A 15,982-nucleotide genomic window follows, 5' to 3' on the forward strand; every position below is an offset into this window, starting at 1 on the left:
AGGAGAGACAGGGAGACTCAGCCCCAGAAAGGCTGATCTGGCTGAGGGTCCCTGCATGGCTTGGAGGTGTGGCTCTTGGCCACCCCTCTGGTCTCCAACATCCTCTGCTAAACTGCTAGTCCTATTTCATGGCTCCCCTGTGTTCCCATTCCTGATCCCCAAGCACTTTGCAGTCAGAGGGTTCTTATGAACCCACTAGGGCACTTCTCCATTTTTAGATAGCCTGGCCTAGCTGCATCTTTTAACTCTGCTGGCCAACCTCCTTTTGTTTTTTTTTTTTTATTACAAATGTAATGCATGCTACATGCAAGAAAATGCACCTAAGACAGAAGCATATTAAGTGAAATATAACACTTTCTTCTCTCATTGCCCTCCTCCAACACCCATCTCCAATTCTGGAGGTAGCTGCTGTTGATACATTGGAGAATATTCTTCCAGATTTTTCTCTGTACACCTGCACACACACACACATATTTGCACATCTACATTGGATACTGTTAGTGCTTGCCTAGATGTTGTTCATCTGACCAATAAACCCATCCTAGCTGCTAATGGTTCAGAGTTGCACCTTTTCTGGAGAATCACCCTTAGCAGAAATGATCTGCTTCACCCAGCAGTGTCTGGGAGGTCAGAGCATGTCCCATGGGGACAGCCCCCAACCAATGACTGCATCATATGTGTTTGTGCTGTGTGCTCAGTCATGTCCAACTCTTTTCGACCCCATGGACTGTAGCCCACCAGGCTCCTCTGTCCATAGAATTTTCCAAGCAAGAATACTGGAGTAGGTGGCCATGTCCTCCTCCAGGGAATCTTCCCAACCTAGGGATCCAACACGTATCTCTTGCGTCTCCTTCATTGGCAGGTGGATTCTTTACCACTGCCCACCTGGGAAATCAATGACTGCATCATGAAGGAACAGAAATCTGGTCCCCTTTCTTTGAGGTGGGGCAGCTCTGTGGTTCCATTCATGCTCTAGAGCTCCCCTGGGGATTGGGTGAGGCTTTCTATGGTCCCAGGATCTTCCCTGGCTTATTTCTCTGCCCTTTCCTGCTTCCCTCAGTCCCTTAAAAATTTCACCTGAGAGCACTTTCTAAACAAATCCCTTGCAAATAAATGTTACTATATAATGTATAATATACAGGTGTGGGCATGCCAAGTCACTTCAGTCATGTCTGAATCTTTGTGACCCCATGGACTGTAGCCCACCAGGCACTCCTGTCCATGGGATTTCCCGGGCAAGAATACTGGAGTGGGTTGCCATGCCCTCCTCCAGGGAATCTTCCTGACCCAGGGATCAAACCCATGTCTCTTATATACTCCTGTATTGGCAGTTGAGTTCTTTACCACTAGGTCCACCTGGGAAGCCCATAAAACATAGGTGTATATTTGCAAATATACACATATGTATTTTCAGAAAGGAGTCCATTTGGTGACTTTTTCACTTTACAGGACACCATAAACACCCTTGAATGTAAGTCTACTTAATGTTTTCATGGTAGTGGAGTTGCCTAGGGAATTGATCTTCCATAATTTAGGTGATCAGTAGTCCTATTCATGAAATTGAATTTATTCATTCATTAAATGAATGGCTTATGAAGTGCTACAGCATGCCAGCTGCTGCCATATGCACTGGGGTTGCCTCCAATTTTTTCTCTCTTACAAAAACTATGAATATCTTTGTAAGCGTTTTCAAGCATTTGTGTAAGTGGTTTTGAAGGACAGATTCTTGGAGGTAGCTTTGTGGGTCAACAGGAAGCTGCACTTATACCCCTAATGGATCATTTTTAGGAAATGTTCCTCCTTCAACACCTCCCTGTGTATTCTTTCTTGGACCCTCTTTTGCAACTTCTCCTCTTTGCATCTTTTCTATCTGCCCAGTGAATGTCCAGAAACCCTCGGAGGGTCAGGGCTTTCTGCTCAGCCCTCTTTGCTCTGGTGATGCTCTTTCCCTGAGCTGTGTCCACCCACCCTACCTGCTTCACCAGGCATTGAGTCCAAGGACTCCTAGACCAACTTTCTCATGGGTTCCCACTGGATCTCAGGAGGGTAAGTGCCTGTACTAGTCAGGGTTCTCCAGAGAGACAGAACCAATCGGATATAGGTGGATGGATATATAAGAGCAGATTTACTGAAGGAATTGGCTTATGGAGTTATGGAGGCAGAGAAGTCCCACCACCTGCCATCTGAAAGCTGAAGAACCAGGTAAGCCAGAGGTGAAATTCAATTCCAGCCTGAAGACCTGAGGATCAGGTGGGGCTGGTGGTGCCAGTTCCCATCTGATTCTGAAAGCCTGAAAACCAGAAGCACCAGTGAGCTAGGGCAGGAGAAGATGGACATCTCAGCCCAAGCAGAGAATGAATTTATCTTCTCTCTGTCTTTTTGATGTCTGTCTATTTGGATGCTCAGTGTGAAGCCCACTCACACTGGAGAGGGCCCTCTGCCTTATTCAGTTCACCAACTTAAATGCCCATCTCTTCAGGAAGTATCCTCACAGACACACCCAGAAATAATGTTTTACCAGCTCTCTGGGCATCCCTTTTCTCAGTCTAGTTGACACTAAAACTAACCATCATGGTGATCAACTTTTCCCGAGCCTCTTGTCCAAATTTCTACCACATGTGTCCACTGGGCTAGCCCAAAGTCATTCCAGATTCACCTGTGTCCTAAATTCTCTTAACCTCTGCCCCCATACTTTCTCTCTCTATGTCCTGTAATACCCAGAGGAAAATGTCCCATCACCATAGACACCATGCTCTCCTTCCCCTCTTTGTCAGGGATAGGTCCTCTTGACCCGCCCTCAGATCCATTTCTCCAACTGACCACTCCTGGGTGTCCCTCTGTTTCTGTCCTAGTCCAGGCCTGGTTTTATGGTCCCTGACTGGCTTGCCACCTGCCCTGGCAGCATAGTTCCTCCTCCTCCTCACCCTCAGGGGAGAGCTCAGCAGGAGTTGCCCCCCCCCCATCCCCAGCTCTGAGGGCAGTAGGGACACGGGAACAAGTAAGGGCTGGTACCGCATCCCAGGCTGACTTGGGCCATTCATACCAAGTGCATCTTGGGTCCTGAGGACTTGGGACCAGCACCATGCACGCCCGGTCCCCAGGAGCGGATGGACATGGCTCAGGTCGCTTCAGCTCTCTCCCTGACAGCCTCCTCTCCCCTCACACACCCACCTCCATCACACCCCCAGCAGCCTCCTCATGACCTAGGAGCTCGTCAGAGACCTGAGTGGGTTCAGTGTGTCATATACTCACTCTCCATGTCTGCATATGGGACGATGAGGGGTTTTCATCCCTTCTTTATGCTTATTTATTTACTTGAGATTTTTAAAAATTTATTTAACTTGATATTTAATTTTTTAAAATTTAATTTATTTGGGGTTTTTAAAAAATCAAGTATAATTGATTTACAATGTTGTGCTAATTTCTGCTGTATAGCAAAGTGATTCAGTAATATATATATATTCTTGTTCATATTATTTTCCATTATAGTTTATTACAGGGTATTATACAATAGTTCCCTGTACTATACAGTATGGAGAAGGAAATGGCAACTCATTCCACTATTCTTGCCTAGAGAATTCCATGGACAGAAGAGCCTGGTGGGCTGCTGTCCATGTGGTAGCACAGAGTCGGACACGACTGAAGCGACTTAGCGTACTATACAGCGGGACCTTGTTGCTTATCCATTCTAACTTCGTGTCTTTTAACCCCAAACTCCCAATCCTTCCCTCCCCAGCCCCCTGCTTATTTATTTTTGATTAATGTATATTATTGGCATAAAGAGGGGGAAAGAGTGATAGGCCTTCTCCACAATGCACACTGGTGGGCTTCATTGTCATCAGACCTTTCCTGGTTCTTTTCCATCTGAAAATGTGGCAGATGGGCCAGGTCAGCAGTCTGGGTTCCTGCCGACCACTCTCATTTTAAGCCTCGTTTTTCTTGGGTGCATTTCTCTCCTCCACTTTGGCTCTTGGCTTCAAGACTATTGTGTTCAGAATCATTGCTGCTTTCCAAGGGACTCTGCTGCTCCTGGGGCAGCGCCTGAGATGGAAAGTACTCCGTGCCCCCGACCCCAGGCTGGGACAAAACCCCCTTCCAGCCCTCCCACCCCACCGCATGGTGTTCCTATTAAGATTCAGGCTGGCTTGGCGGATGAGCTCATTTCTTTTCCAGTAAGCGAGTTGGCTGCTTATGTATTCTCCTGCGGCACCGATGCCAGACACATTTCTCAATCCTCCTCTGGTCGGAGAAGGCCAGGAACAGGCCGTTTCCACCTTTCTTGCGTCAATCTGTCAGGCGGTGGCAGGTGGCTGTGTTGGAAGGCCACCGCCCTCGTCCCCTGCTGTCCAGGGGCCTGTCTGCCTCCAGCTCCGGTGACGTCAGGCGGATGCTCCACCTGCGAACGGGAACAGCTGCCTTTCCCGAGAGGGACTTCCGGTCAGAATCCCCATATGCCTAATGGGACCATGACAGAAGCTGGCAGCTCTCAGCACGCATTCACAGGCACAGGCATTGTTCTCCAAAGCCTCTGAAACAAGCAAGATTTTCACACACACACACACATACACACACCCCACGCCCGTCACTCCCTCAACCCACCCCCAGCAGAGGGGGTAAACTGAGCCCTGTGGTTTCTTCAAATTGAGTGAGGAGGGTCTTGGGTTCCTGTCCAACTCCGGTTCTAATGACAGATGACCTAAAGTGGAGATGCCAGTGCAAATATTTGATGACGGTTTCCCATGATCAGAGTATTATCAGTTAAGACCCAGAGTGTGCTGAGCCCAGTGGCCTGATTTCATTTGCTTTATTCATTCCTTGCTGAGCACTGGCATCCCTTCAGGTTTAGGGACAACTTATATGGGTGTGTTTAAGGGGAGGGGAGAGAGAACCAAGATACCTAAGACGGGATTGCACATCAAGGAGCCTGTCATATGACCGAGAAGGTCATAGGATATGGCTGCTTCAAGGACACAGGCTGAGGAGCAGGGCCTGGGATGACCTCTGGGCTCAGCAGTTCATTTTCAGAAAGGTGCACCCAGGAAAGGGGAGGGTCCGTGCACACAGCTGTGCTGGGAGGACCAGCGGGGGCCTAAGGCCCCAGTAGGGACGTGGTAGAGGCAGAGCCTTCTCCCCTGCCGTCTCTTCCTCCATCACTTCTCAGTCCCCTGCAGAAGGCACGTGCACCCAGGCGACCCATGTCAGCCCAGACTGTGGCAGGGGACCTGTCCCCACTTTTGGCACTAGCCCACCTTGTCCTCACCACTCACTCCAGGGACCTGGCCCTGCACCACTGTCCTTCTCAAGGTGGCACACGTTACCCCGCGAAGCTTCCCCAGAGCAGCACCAGCAGAGAGACGTGAGGCAGGATGTGCTATATTGTTCCAGCACTCTCCTGATTGTCCCCCAAATGTCTGACAAGACCAGAGGACAGGGCTTCCCTGGTGACTCAGTGGTAAAGATTGAGGAGACATGGGTTCAATCCCTGATCTGGTAAGATTCCACATGCCACAGAGCAACTAAGCCTGTGTGCCACAAGTATTGAGCCTGTGCGCTAGATCCTGGGAGCTGCAACTACTGAAGCCTGAGTGCCCTAGAGCCTGTGCGCCAAAACAAGAGAAGCCACTGCAATGAGAAGCAGCTAGAGGGTGGCCCCCACTCTCTGCAACTAGAGAAAGGTCTGCACAGCAGCAGAGACCCAGCACAGCCAAGATTAAAAAAAAAAAAAAAAACAGAGGACACACCAGGATTCCTTGGCGACCCTTCCTCTCCCCTCTTTGGGCTTCTTTATTGTCTTTTACTTCCTTCCCATTCCTACTTGCCTCCTTTCTTCCTCATCTCCCCAACACTTCCTCCCCATACCTACCTGCATGGACAGAGCACGCTGTGCTGGTCCTCAGGGTCCCAGGCCTCAGGGGTGCCTTCGATGATAGCTCATCTTGGGGCTGACTCCATACTTCACTATGTGCGTGCTTCAAAGGAGCCCCCACCTCAGTCTTAGTAAGATGTGTTATTCTTATATATACGGCTTCTCATGGCTTGCACATGATGCTATAATCCCAGAGCGCCCATGAAAGGAACGCCTTGGCCTCTTGCTCTTCCCAGGGACAAAGCAGAGAGGTGTGAGAAGTGATTCCAATAACATCTACATATTGCTTGGTATATTACTACTGGTGTATTATTGCTTGGTATAATTTTATTGGCAAAACTACAGTGGCTCAGACGGTAAAGTATCTTCCTGCAATGCAGGAGCCCCAGGTTCAATCCCTGGGTCAGGAAGATCCCCTGGAGAAGGGAATGGCAAACCACTCCAGTATTCTTGCCTGGAGAATTCCATGGACAGAGGAACCTGGTAGCCTATAGTCCATGGGGTCGCAAAGAGTTGGATACAACTGAGCTACCAACAGTTTCACTTTCACTTTCATAGTATTATTGAAACAGTCTTGTGCAAGGTCCTGGCAGATGGAGTTGGGGAGGGACACTGAGCCAGATCAGATCTGGTGCTCTCCCACAAGAATTGCTCTTTGCAGGAGATGGAGAGCACTTGGCTGAAACAGGAAGGGAAGAATCAAGAAACAGTATCCATCTGGAGTAAGTCATCCTGACAGAAATCAGGAACGGCTCCTTGGAAGGGGCAGCATTTGAGACTTTGATGATGCGTTACAATTGAAGGGATTGAAGAAGAGATGGGAGAGGGCAGTCTGGGCTGGAGAAGCGCTGGAAGAGGGCGAGGAGGCCTACAACATATGCTGTGTATAGAGAGTGTGTGAGCACCAGGCTGTGCGGAGTGTGCAGAGGGAGATGAGCCCAGGCTGAGAGATCAGGGCCGGGTTCAGGGTGGCCCAGAGGGCAGGTGAAGCAAAGGACCCGTGTCCTGGAGGCAAGCAGGAATGATGAAGGCCAACAGGGTGCCTATCTGTGACTGAAAGGACAGGTCCAAGGAGACACTCGAGTGTTGAAGGAAGAAGTGATCGGCCCTGTACTTTAGTTAGCTCTTCTCAAAATGCGAAAGGACTTCATGATCAGATAGATGTGGGAAATGTTGCATGTTTATTTGCTGCAGAATCTCTCAGAGCCTTTTATCTGCATTAAAAATTCAGAAGCAAGATTGGCAGTGAGTGGAGGGGAGGTGGGGTGCGGCCTTTTCCAGTGCACGTGACAAAAGGACTTTGTGGGTTAGGGTTAAGGACGCACTCCCGTGAACTGCCGACCCCAGGGGCCGTCATTCTGGGGCTGTTGGAGGGTGGGCGGAGTTGGGGGAGAGCTCAGAACCTGTCCCTGGGGATGCTGAGGAGGGGGGTGGCTAGTAGCCAGGGTGGGATCCTCGCTGGGTGACAGCTGGTAGCTGCATGGTTCCTCCTCTTGGTGGGCCAGGTACCTCGGAGGAAGGAAGTAGGACACAGAAGGCCTGGAGGCTGCAAACTGGGGTGGGACTCAGGCTCCTCCGGTTTCTGCAGAGCACAGGCCGGGCAGACCCTGGCTGAGGCCTCATCCCTGCTGTTCCCTTTCTTTCCCGTCATGGCTCGCCTTTTCCAGGAGGGTTGTCCTGCTGGAGCCTTGCCAGCTTCCTTCCTTCCAGGCACCTGAACAGCTTTTTGGGGGTCTGCTCCCTTCAGTCTCTCGGGTTTCTGCTCAGAACCGCGTGCTCCGGGCAGGGCTCTCTGGGCCTGAGTGCAGGGCTGGGTGCCCTCCACAGTCATTCCCTGCTGGCCCCGACATGGGAACCTCCCAGGGAGCAGTGCCACCCTGGACAGTGACCTGGCCTCTCTCTACAGGAAGCATAGAGGGGACCGGTGAGATTCCTGAGGCAAAGGGAAGCGAGGGCCAAGGTGACGGCTCAGGAGGGGCCCTGGGAAAGCCGGGGAAGCTGTGGATTGCTAGGGGGAGGTGGGGCCGTGGGGCTAACTTCACTGGACAGCAGGGTGCTGCGGGTGGCTGGTGAGCAGGAGGAGACAGTGAAGGCCCGGTGTGCAAGGATGTGAGGTGTGAAGACTGGCATGGTGCCAGGGGCTGGGAAGCCACCACACCCAACTTCCCAGACCTCAGCCCTGCAGTTCTCAAGGGGATGTGGAAGGACACACAGCAGACTTCAAGCCCGGCGGGTGCAGCCGGCTGTCCCCTTCCCTCCCTTACACTTGCTCTGCGCTGTATTCTGAGGCAGCTTCTGAGTGGGTCTGGACTCTTCTTCTGGAGACGCCTATGTGAGAGGTGGGGAGAGGCTGGGGCAGCAGAGGAAGAGAATGGGCTGCCGGTGGAGGGGAGGCGCTTGGGCTGCAGAAGACAGGTAGGCACTGACCTCCAGCCCAATGGAGACCTGGATGCATTTTACCTGCAGTTTCACGCAGTCCCACAGGCCGGGGCCAGGCACCCACCCCGCAGCACCAGTCACACACACTCGGAAGTAGCCCAGCTGTGAACAGACCTTTCCTGCTCAGAGCTGGGGTCACAACCCCAGACAGCTGCACAAGCGGGGCCCCTCCAAAAACCAGCAGGAGCATTCCTGGCACAGCCCTTACAGCTGACGCCATCCCTCCCCCAACCTCCCTGATGAGGTATTTGAACTTCTGACGCCCTCTACGTGCAGGACAAGCCTGGTGATGTCACCGACTGATGTCACCGGCTGCAAAGGAACAGGAGTATGCTTCGGTTTTCCCCCTGAGTGCCCAGGTGTGCAGTCCATCCCCCACTGCTGCTGGAGTGTGGTGGGGCTGGTGGGCAGGTAGGGAACTCCTGAGGTTCTGATGTCACTCAGGCTCGGGCCACAGGTGGAAGCCCTGAAGGGCATGCTCCTGCTGCTGCCTTCTTCTCCCCTCTCACACCAACAAATGGCCCCAAGGAGGTGGCAGGCCTAATGCTGTCCACGTAGCTCTGTCCGGCGGCAGGCTCTCTGACCTCTGGCTCCTGCTGGGCTCAGACGTCAGGAGGCACCGACAAATCGCGAAGAGGGACCTGGGAGCATTTCTTCTCCCTGTTCCTCCACTGCCAGGTTGCACTGGGTGGCCACATCCTCTACTAAATGCCTGGCTTCTGTCAAGCCCCGTCTCCAGGGCAACGGCCACACCCTCCCCTTGTCCCTTCAAACCTCAAGACGTCACTGCTCACTGCTCTCTGCCCTCCCCCACCTTTATAGACCGACTCTCTATTATCAGATGTCCTTGTTCGGGTGCACCGAGGTCCCAGCTGGTGCCACTGGCTGGAGGCTGCTTGTTCTACCATGGCTCTCCTTGGATTTATTCCATGCCTTTGACAGGCATTCAGTGGGCATCTACCGGGTACACCAGGCCTGTGTAGGTACCACTATAGGGAAGAGTAAGACTTGGGTCCTGACCCACAATAGCCTGAGCCACAGTGGGGAAGGAGGTGGGAGGGGACCGTCAGGGGCCTGTGATCCCAGGGCCCCCGGTGTCCTTCTCAATATCCCAATGCATGTCCCAGGAGGGGAAAACGGTACCTGTGTCAGTGTTGTGGAGTGGTTCACTGCATCATAAGTCAGTGTCCACATTATTTTTATTGGTACTCCAGTGCTACCATTTCTCATTCTTTATCAGGATGGTCAAGAAAACCATCTACGGCAGGATAGATTGTCCTCCCTTCATTCTTGCCATACTCTGGTTTGGCACGTGGGACGAGAAAGTCATGTAGCTGGGTACACACACACCAGCATGCAAAACATTATTTCTGTAGGAACAAATGTATGTGCATAGACACACAAATAGTCTACAGGTATCCACACCAGCTTACAACTGTGCCCCCTCTGGGGTTGTATTAATAGACAGCAGCAAAGAGGAGATTTAACTTTATCCAGAAGGTCTGAGTTTTATTTTTTTTTCAGGAGTCATTGTTTGTTTTGTAAATCAGTACAAGTTCCTGGATTGGTTTTGTAACTTAATCTTATTGAAGTATAACTGATTTACAATGTTGTTTTAGTTTCTAGTGAAACTATTAATATCAGGGCTTCCCTGATGGCTCAGTTGGTAAAGAATCCGCCTGCAATGCAGGAGACCCCGGCTCGATTCCTGGGTTGGGAAGATCCGCTGGAGAAGGGATAGGCTACCCACTCCAGTATTCTTGGGTTTCTCTTGTGGCTCAGCTGGTAAAGAATCTTCCCGCGATGCGGGAGACCTGGGTTCAGTCCCTGGATTGGAAGGATCCCCTGGAGAATGGAAAGGCTACCCACTCCAGTATTCTGGCCTGGAGAGTTCCATGGACTATATAGTCCATGGGGTGGCAAAGAGTCGGACACAACTGAGCAACTTTCACTTCACTTTCTTTAGTTTCTGGTGAAACTACTAATACAAGGTGATTCAGATGTATATAACTGATTCAGGGGTGTGTGTGTGTGTGTACACGCGCACACACGCGCGCTCAGTCGTGTCCAACTTTTTGCAACCCCAGGGACTGTAACCCACCAGGCATCTCTGTCCATGGGATTCTCCAGGCAAGAATATTGGAGTGGGTTGCCATTTCCTCCTCCAGAGGATCTTCCTGACCCAGGGATCAAACTCGCGTCTCATGTCTCCTGCATCGGTAGGTGTGTTCCACTAGCGCCTCCGGGGAAGCCTAATATAGATATTGTTTTCCATGTTCTTTTCCATTATGGTTTATTATAGGATATTGAATTTATCTATTTTTATTTATTTATTTATTCTATGGCTGTGCTGGGTCTTCGTTGCTGCGGGGGCTTTTCTGTCGTTGCGGCGAGCACTGGCTACTCTTCGTGGTGGTGTGCGGGCGTGTCTTTGCCGTGTCTTCTGTTACTGTGGAGCACAGACTCTAGGTGTGTGAGCCTCAGTAGTTGTGGTTCCTGGGCTCTTGAGGACAGGTTGGATAGTTGCAGCACACAGGCTTAGTTGCTCTACTGCATAGGGGATCTTCCTGGACCAGGGATTGAATCTGTGCTTCCTGCATTGACAGGTGGATTCTTTTTCATTGAGCCACCAGGGAAGCCCTGTTGTTTATTTTAGATATAGTAGTTTGTATCTGAGCCTGGTAGGCTGCAGTCCATGGGGTCACGAAGAGTCGGACACTTACTGAGTGACTTCACTTTCACTTTTCACTTTCATGCATTGGAGAAGGAAATGGCAACCCACTCCAGTGTTCTTGCCTGGAGAATCCCAGGGACGGTGGAGCCTGATGGGCTGCTGTCTATGGGGTCACACAGAGTCGGACACAACTGAAGCAACTTAGCAGCAGCTGCAGCAGGTTATATCTGCTAATCCCAAACTCCCAATTTATCTCTTCCCCACCCTTTTTCCTCTTTGGTAACGGTAAGTTTGTTTTCCATGTCTGTGAGTCTATTTCTGTTTACGTTTCATAAGTTAATTTATGTCATATTTTAAATTCCACATTTAAGTGATATCATATGAAATTAGTCTTTCTCTTTCTGAGTTACAGTACTTAGTATGATAATCTCTAGATCCATCCATGTTGCTGCAAATGGCATTATTTCATTCTTTTTGATGGTTGAGTGGTAGTCCATTGTATACATGTATCACATCTTCTTTATCCATTCATCTGTCAACGAACATTTAGGTTGTATCCATGTCTTGACTACTGTAAATAGTGCTGCTATGAAAACAGGAGTGCATATATCTTTTCAAATTATAGTTTTGTTCAGGTACATGCCCAGGAGTGGGATTTGCTCTTCCTATGTTAATCCTATCTTTAGTTTTATGAGGAACATTCTTACTATTTCCTATAGTGGCCACACCAGTTTATATTCCCACCAACAGTGTAGGAGGATTCCCTTTCTCCACACCCTCTGCAGCCTTTGTTATTTGTAGACTTTTTAACGATGGTCATTCTGACTAGTGTGAGGTGGTACCTCACTGTAGTGGTGATTTGCATTTCTCTAATAATCAGTGATATTGAGGATCTTTTCATATGCCTGTTGGCCACCTGTATGTCTTTTTTGGAGAAATGTTTATTTAGGTCTTCTGCCCACTTTTTTTTTGTTTGTTTGTTTTGCAGTTTCAGTACCAATAAGGTTTTATTCATTGTATATTCCCAAGGAAAAGAAAGGGAAGGGAAAAGGGTCAGCAAATACGTTACAAAATGATAGCAAATGGGAAGGGAAGTACCTGGCACAGCAAAACCAGCCGTCAAATGAACACTGCCCAGATGGGGTCACCAAGGCCCAGGGGGCTATGTCTCCTGCAGTTCAGGAATGAGAAGGGATGAGGGAAAGAACAGATGGGTACATGCTTTTCTACCCTCCCTCCCTATAAATTCAAGATTTCATACAAAGCTTTGGTTTCTAGCAGTAAACATGGAGTTACATTGGCCCATCTGCTATTAAACAATGTTGTGGCTACTTTGACGTAAGTTTCTTGCACCCGCATAATCGTTCCTGAGTGACTTGGATATATATTCATCTTTCCTTTCGTGGTCTCCCAGCCCATCTTCTACATAGAAAGCCCTCTTTATTGCTCCTCTCTACCCTTGGATTATAAATTAAAGTTGGTCTTAATCCATCCAAATATAGCAGTCCTAGCATGAATCAAATCAAGGAATGGACATGACTCAAGATTGGGAACAAGGGATGGAGAGATCTTAGCTTCTTCAGGATTTTTGCACAAATCGTTTAATTGCAGATACCCCACAAATTTAACATATAGTTATATGGTCTGTTTTGGGAGGCACAAAGGTGGAAAGAGGAGGGGGTAGAAATTTAGTTTTTAGGACAGATCTTGTTTGAAATAGGAAATAAAGGAAGGGGAACACAAAAGAAAGTGCGATTCAAGATGATCCTGCTTCAAGAAATGGGGCCCCCAAGCTTATGTTTCTTTTTGCCTGGTGCAGAACATTTTGTCAAAGATGCTTTGGCTATTTTTCTCAATATAAAAAGAAGTTTGTAAAAAATAAAACCCCAAAAGAATATGGAGAAGACCAACACGTTATATTTACACAAACTAGACCACCTAGAAGTCACCAAATCAGCTACTTGTGAAGTCCTACAAAGCCCAGACAGATATAATAACTAGAAGGGGCAGCAGTTGGCGGAGGTAGGGATCAGACACGCATCACCCAATGCGTTCTATTGTATTTGCCCCATGACAACACAGTGAGGTAGGTCAGCAGTGATCTCACAGCATGTAAATGAACCCCGCCTCCACTTTCTCCTTTAGCTGCTGCCAAGTCGCTTCAGTCGTGTCCGACCCTGTGTGATCCCATAGATGGCAGCCCACCAAGCTCCCCCGTCCCTGGGATTCTCCAGGCAAGAACACTGGAGTGGGTTGCCATTTCCTTCTCCAATGCATGAAAGTGAAAAGTGAAAGTGAAGTTGTTCAGTCATGTCCTACTCTTAGCGACCCCATGGACTGCAGCCTACCAGGCTCCTCCATCCATGGGATTTTCCAGGCAAGAGTACTGGAGTGGGGTGCCATTGCCTTTTCCGTCTCCTTTAGCTGCCATGATACTAATCACTGCTTCAGCAGGGCAGGACCCTGGCTCTGGGAACCAAAAGAAGCCATTGCTGATGGTCCCTCTGGAAGCCAAGGAGAAAAACCCCAGAATAGTTTAAGATCTTGTCCTTGCTTCACATATCCATCCTTGGGCAGCTCAAGATGGGTACAGAGGCATTGTTCTTAAAAACCTCTCCTTACCAACTTCCATTTCTTATAAAAACACACACTTACACCCTGTTGTGCAGGGTCGGCCTAGCCCAGTCAGGTGAAGGATGGATCTGGTACATAAAGCGAGTCTTGTGCCCTGGGATTATTGATCTGGAACAGGAATCCTTTATCACACATATAGATGACCTTTGCCTAATCTTGGCTTCCCCTCCCTGCACTTCTTACCTGACCCAGCCTCTCCTAACCTCTCTGCACCATGTTTTCCTGTTCAGACCAATTTCCAATCTTTCAGTAGGAAGGAGACCCAAGTCATAGGGCAACCCAGTTAAAACCTAGTCTTTCATGAAACGCTGAAGATGGAGGGGTTTCAAGAAGATACTATAGCAGAAGAGCCACCTCTAATTGGCAAAAATAAGGTAGTTCAATAGGCTGTTGCTGCTGCTGCTAAGTCGCTTCAGTTGTGTCTGACGCTGTGCGACCCCATAGACAGCAGCTCCCTGGATTCCCCGTCCCTGGGATTCTCCAGGCAAGAACACTGGAGTGGGTTGCCATTTCCTTCTCCAATGCATGAAAGTGAAAAGTGAAAGTGAAGTCGCTCAGTCGTGTCCGACTCTTATCGACCCCATGGACTGCAGCCCACCAGGCTCCTCCATCCATTGGATTTTCCAGGCAAGAGTACTCCAAATAGTTGTTCTCTCTGGTGGTGCAGTAACAAAAAGCATTCCTGCCATGCAGACCTGGAGCTGCTGCCTACTTATCCCTGAGATTACTCATGAACCTGAGAACACAGTGCAGGAATGAGGGCCTTAGATTAAAATACACAAAATACAAAACCAGAATATTTATATTACAGGGAAAAAAAATTAAAATGCACAAGATACGTCATTCACACACAGCCAGTGCAGTTGACATTCTGGAGAAAGCGGGACCCAAGGTACAGTCAGCAAAGGCAGCAAATAAATAATATTGTGTTGGCCCAGGTTGGGGTGAGAATGAGCTTAGAAGCGGCAGGTCTGCAGCTGTTCCCTCGATCACCCCTTTTGCCTGTCATCACAACCCACTCCTTGAGACATTTCTCAGCATTCTGTCCCAAGAGGGGGTTATGAGGAGAGAAAATGAGGAAAACCCTGCCACCCCGCTGAGATGTTTCCTCCCACGGAATGTAGTGGCTTGTGGGTTGGGTCCATCAATCTGTTCTCTTCTTAATCTTTACGCTCTGATATGGGAAATATTATTCCACATTCTTCTTTAAGAGTCAGACAACTTCCCTACCCAGGCCACTTTCAAAAGCTGGAGATTCTGGGGTTGGAGACTCAGATAAAGCATGCAGGGAGGGTTAACCCCCAAAGCCCTCATGTGCATTTGGATAGGGCTGATTGGAGTTTCTTTGCCTCACCCCTTCTTCCCACCAAGAGGGAAGAAGAGGTGATTCTGTGGACTCTAGCCTCAGATATATGGCAGTGCCAGCTGCTCCCTACCCACCCTGTCCCCACTTTCTCCACTCTGCCGATTGATGCCTGCTCCTCAAAATTTTCTGATCACAAAAGGATAGCCCCCACCCACTGTGACTTGATTCTGGGCCTTAGGGAGCATGACAGAGCTATGGATCTCTTCTTCCTCCTCCGGAAAGTAGGCTGGCTTTCCCTGGGAGCTGGGAGCTTGCTGGGCCTTCAGTGGGCACGAGGCTACCACGTGGCTGATGCTCTGGCAGAAGTGGCACTTCTTGGGCTGGGGTGGCAGTTTGCATTCCTTGGCGTGATGGTCTAGACCTGCACAGTTGTAGCGCCTGTCTCCCTTGATGTGTGTTTCTGCATATTCTTCCCTTTGGGCCGCCTTTCACTCTCAATACAGAACACCCCACCAGGGCCGGTGACTCGGATAGATTCCAGGCCCTTGGTGGACTTCTTAAAGGTGAACTCCACGGCCTCACCCCACTTCAGGCTCCAGAAGCCCTCCATGTACAGCTTACTCTGGTGCACAAAGACATCCACCGGGGGGTCGAGTGCGACCCCTGTGCGAGCGGTCATGGACAGGAAGCCAAACCCCATGTGCTCGTTGAACCACTTACAGATGCCAGCAGCTGCAGCTCCTCAGCTGCGCTGCCCTCGTCCTCCGGCATCTTCTCCGGCGCTTTGGTGCAGCCACCTGCAAACTGCTGGTTTGACACAGAGCCCATGGTAGTCAGCTGAGCCGGCGATCCCGGGCCCCTTCTCCGGTGGCTGCTGGCCCCAGAGAAGTCTAGAGGCAAAGGGGTGGCCCGGGGAAGAGGCAGCTACATCTTCCCCAGGTCTGCCCACTTTTTGATTGGTTTATTTGGTTTATATTTTGGTTGTTGTTGAGCTGTTTGTATATTTTGGAAATAAGCCCTTATCAGCTGCATTGTTTGCAAATATTTTCTTTCAGTCCATAGG

The 15,982-nt window shown here is 49.7% G+C and overlaps 1 pseudogene; it reads right to left on the reverse strand.

The window, feature by feature from the left end:
• Positions 1-4,284: 4,284 nt before the first annotated feature.
• On the reverse strand, positions 4,285-15,747 carry LOC139180329 (protein lin-28 homolog A pseudogene; annotated as a pseudogene).
• Positions 15,748-15,982: the final 235 nt, after the last annotated feature.

This window comes from Bos indicus, chromosome 28 (assembly GCF_029378745.1).
Source record: "Bos indicus isolate NIAB-ARS_2022 breed Sahiwal x Tharparkar chromosome 28, NIAB-ARS_B.indTharparkar_mat_pri_1.0, whole genome shotgun sequence".
NCBI lineage: Eukaryota > Metazoa > Chordata > Mammalia > Artiodactyla > Bovidae > Bos > Bos indicus.